The sequence below is a fragment of the Myotis brandtii genome, unplaced genomic scaffold (assembly GCF_000412655.1).
Source record: "Myotis brandtii unplaced genomic scaffold, ASM41265v1 scaffold74, whole genome shotgun sequence".
NCBI lineage: Eukaryota > Metazoa > Chordata > Mammalia > Chiroptera > Vespertilionidae > Myotis > Myotis brandtii.
Window position 1 is genome coordinate 2,233,009 of NW_005370944.1, and position 5,173 is coordinate 2,238,181.

The window sequence follows — 5,173 nt, forward strand, 5'->3', positions numbered from 1 at the left end:
TGACTAGGGGGTGTCTGGTATATGCCCCATACGTGGAGTTGTCTTGTGCCAAGAGCCTGACATCCTGGGCTGAGAAAGCCCTGTCCCGGGACTACATGCTGACAGGCCGTTCCTCCTTTGTCCTGTATTGGCCCCTCTTGCCCTTGTGTCAAGAGGGACCCTCTTCTCACAGTCCATTTGCCCACAGCTGTTGCCTGGGCTTTCTGTTCACGCTGAGGTTGAGGCCTTGTGGTGGCCGGTGCCATGGATCTGTCTCTCACCCAATGGTGTGAGCTGGGCCCTCCCTGGAGAAGAAACCTGGGTTCCCCAAGATATGTGACCAGAACCGGGGCCCCGCCAGCAGGCGAGGGGAGCCCAAGGCAGGTGCTGGACGTGGAGGCCACAGGGGCATAGGCTACCAAGGAGACAGAACTGAACCTCTTGCAGGGGGGCATTAGGAGACTTAGGGGCTTTTGCTTTAGTTATTGCCTCTCCTTAGACTTTCCCCTTCACCTCCAGCAAATTTATAAGGTTGGATTATTTTTTCTATCAGATCTCAGTTTAAATATTAAGGGACTTCTTAACCATCCAGTCTAAAGCAGCCACCCAATATCTATCGTATCACACTGTTTTAATTCTGCAGAGGACTCCTTACTATCTGATCTTTTTTGTTTGTTTATTTATTTGTCTAGTGATTTGTCTCTCTCAATTAAAATATAAGCTCCATGAGAACAGGGAGCTTCTTTTTCATCACTCTATCCCCTGAAGCTAGGACAGATGTTAAATGAATTGACTGATTAATTCATTCATTAGCAGGAAATGTGTAAAATTGATATAAAGAAAACTATGAAACTTTACTATAGGAAAAAATAAATCCCTGAATAAGTGCAAAAAAAAAGGGCCACATTTCTAGAAACATAATTTGTCTCAAATTAATCTATAAATTTACTATGGATAAGAATAACCAAGATGTTATAGAAAAAGAAGTACATCAAGATGGTTAGTTGCTCTGCAGATATCAGAATCTATATATATAAAAGCCTAAGCGACCATTTGACCATTTGACTGGTAGCTATGATGTGCACTGACCACCAGGGGGCATATGCTCAAACATAGAACAGACTGATGAATCTCAGAGGGAAGGGGGGAGGGAGGGAGGGTGGGAAGAGATTACCTAAAGATATTATATGCAAACTAGATGCCTGGTGAACAGATTCATGCACTGGTGGGGTCCCTTGGCCTGGCCTGTGGGGATCGAGCCGAAACCAGCAGTCCAACATCCCCTGAGGGGTCCCAGATTGCGAGAGGGTGCAGGCCAGGCTGAGGGACCCCACTGGTGCACTAATAGTATTTTTAATAAAATATTTATAGTTGACAGTGGCAGAGAAATGATCAATGGATCAATAGACTAGATCAGAGAGTCCAGATAGGGATCAATATATATATGTGAAGATGTATATGATGGATGTGGCATTTCAAATAATTGAGGAAAGGACTGATTGTTCATTAACTTTGTTAGGACACCTAGTTATCCCTTTGTTGGGACAACTTGCTGTTCTTGAGGGGGGAAAAATGATGAAGTTCTCAACTCATACCAACTTTAAAATAAAATGGCAGCTAAATTAAAGGGCTAAATTAAGTTTTTAAAATGCAGATGCAATCATTATGGAAAACAATATGGAGTTTCCTCAAAAAAAAAATACAAATAGCAACTACCATATGATCCAGCAATTCCAATTCTGGATATTTACCTGAAGAAAAAACAAGAACACTATCTAAAAAGATATATACACCAACATGTTCATCACAGCATCCTATATAATAAAAGCCTAATATGCTAAGTGTCCGGTTGACCAGTTGGTCATTCAACCAATCAAAGTGTAATATGCTAATGATATGCTAAGGGTGCTCAACCACTTGCTATGACATGCACTGACCACCAGGGGGCAGACAGTTGACTGGTTGACCAGTTGCTATGATGTGCACTGACCACCAGGGGACAGATGCTCTGACTGGCAGGTTAGCTTGCTGCTGGGGTCCGGCTGATCGGGACTGAGAGGGGCCGGACATACCCTGGAGCCCTCCTACGGTCCCTCCCTGACTGGCCAACCTCCCGTGTCCCTCCCCGGCCCCGATCATGCACCAGTGGGGTCCCGCAGCCTGGCCTGCACCCTCTCGTAATCCAGGACCCCTCGGGGGGTGTTGGAGAGCTGCTTTCAGACCAATCCCGCAGGCCAGGCCCAGGGACCCCACTGGTGCACAAATTTGTGCACCGGGGCTCTAGTTGTTTATAATAGCCAGGATGAGGCTAGTTGTTTATAGCCAGGATGAGGTAACATCCTAAGAGTATATCAATGGATGAATGAATAAAAAAAATGTGATGAAGAAGTTACTGCATCATTGAGAGGTTTTAGTTGTCATGTATTTTCTCAACAAAAGTACAGCTGCCATCACATAGGATTTGATATATCCCCTCCTTAGGGCTCTAGGTGTTGGTGTATATATCTTTTTAGATAGTGTTCTTGTTTTTTCTAGGGCCTAGAGCAGGGGTGGGCAAACTTTTTGACTCGAGGGCCACAATGGGTTCTTAAACTGGCCCGGAGGGCCGGAACAAAAGCATGGATGGAGTGTTTGTGTGAACTAATATAAATTCAAAGTAAACATCATTACATAAAAGGGTACGGTCTTTTTTTTTTTTTTTAGTTTTATTCATTTCAAACGGGCCGGATCCGGCCCGCGGGCCGTAGTTTGCCCACGGCTGCCCTAGACGTTCTAGTTAGGGGAAGGTGAAATTCAGGTTCATCCCACCACCTCTACCACCACCATTTCTTCTCAGAAATCTATTAAGCTGTGTGGCCTTAGGCAAATGACCTAATCTCTCTAAACCCTATTTTCTGGCAAATGGGGCTGATGATAGTACCTACATCATAAGATTATAAAGGTAATAAATGAGTACATTTATGTACACTGGTGCACAGTGAACACTCAAGTGTTGACAATAATGAAAATAAATATTATTGTAGTTGCTGCTGCTACAATTCTGACTCCAACTCTGTGTTCTCCATAACTATGTCATGCTTCTTACCATAAGTGATTGAGGAAGAAAATTTTTAAGTACAGTATTACCAAACAACTCTCAAAACCTGCTGTTATGAGAAATCCTTTTACCCTGGAGAAAATGTCATCAAATCCTATGTGATGGCAGCTGTACTTTTGTTGAGAAAATACATGACAACTAAAACCTCTCAATAATGCAGTAACTTCTTCATCACATTTTTTTTATTCATTCATCCATTGATATACTCTTAGGATGTTACCTCATCCTGGCTATTATAAACAAAGATATATATACCAACACCTAGAGCCCTAAGGAGGGGATGAAAAATCAGGGAGCCGTGGATGTGGAGGTGGAGGGAAGGTGGGTGGAAAGCTGAGGGGGTGGGTTGACTGCAGTAGGGGATCTGGAAAGCGCTGCGTGGCTCTAAAGGAGATGGGCAAGATTTCCCATCTGCTGAAAATCTTGGTGTCCCATCACAGGTGGCTCTGGAGCCCTTCATATAGAACTGTCTTCAGAATGGTCTTTGTCCAATCTTTTTCCATGTGAATGTTTTTGTCACTCACACACCTGAGGTCGTGAAGGATATAGTATACATTTCAATCAACAACATGCCATTGTCGTAGTCCCAGTGCTGGGTAGAAAGTTCAGTCTGGTACCACCAGCTGTCCAAGTTCATGTTGAAAGTTTTTTACTACGTTGGCTTGAGCATGTGAGCTGGTGGTTGTGCATGTGAGTACTCCTTCCTCTATTTCAGCGGTTCTCAACCTGTGGGTCGAGACCTCTTTGGGGTCGAATGACCCTTTCACAGGGGTCGCCTAAGACCATTGGAAAACACATATATAATTACATATTGTTTTTGTGATTAATCACTATGCTTTATTTTTTTAAAAAATATATTTCTTTATTGATTTCAGAGAGGAAGGGAGAAGGAGAGAGAGATAGAAACATCAATGATGAGAGAGAATCATTGATCGGCTGCCTCCTGCTCACCCCCTACTGGGGATTGAGCCCGCAACCCAGGCATGTGCCCTTGGCCGGAATCGAACCTGGGACCCTTCAGTCCACAGGCAGACGCTCCATCCACTGAGCCAAGCCAGCCAGGGCAACTATGCTTTAATTATGTTCAATTTGTAACAATGAACTTGGGAGTCACAACAACATGAGGAACTGTATTAAAAGGTGGTGGCATTAGGAAGGTTGAGAACCACTGCTCTAGATACTCTGAGCTCTTGGGTCATCAGGGCTGTTAACTTGGTTTCTCTCAGTTTCACTCCACAGATCCTCCCCAGGATGTCTGATTTGAGTCAGGCATAAGCTAAGCCACAGAGATTCCTTTGCCAACCAAGGAATGACAGCGCTGAAGGTAGGACAAAAATATACCCTTAAAAAGAGCAATTCCTGCCCCACTGGGATGGCTCAGTGGTTGAGCATGGACCTATGAATCAGGAGGTCACTTCCTGGTTCACAGTTGGATTCCTGGTCAGGGCACATGCCAAGGTTGGGGGCTCATCCCCAGTAGGGGGGCGTGCAGGGGGCAGCCAATCAATGATTCTCACTCATCGTTGATGTTTCTATCTCTCCCTCTCCCTTCCTCTCTGAAATAAAGGAATAAATAAAGAAATAAAGAAAGAAAGAAAGAAAGAAAGAAAGAAAGCAAGCATTTCCCAAAGTTCCATGAAAATGGTAGTGATAACTTTGCCAGAGCATTTTGCTGGCTCCTCTCCTATGGGTTGTTTTTTTTTAGGTTATTCACCCACTTCCTAGACCCTATGATAGACTAGGTTGTGAACTTCGTAAGAGTGTGTACCATGTTTTCATTTGGGTTTCACAGTAGGTGTGAGAACCTGGTACGCAACAGATACTCAATAAATGTTCGCTGCTTCTGAAGATTCCTTGTAGAACTTAGTGTCTAGCAATTACGCTAAACTTTAGGCCCTGAGATTTTTATGAAGCTAAAACAAGGCCAAAATGGGGGCGGGGAAAATAGAAGGGCGAGGAAAGGAGGACATTTCAGGCAGAGGGAGCAGGTGTACAGGTAGGAAAGCTCAAAGTACCACCGAGCACGGGGAGTGTATTACCTCTCCAAGAAGGTTAAAACAGTAGGCTTAAGAGGGAGGTTGGAGCTAGATGCCAGAA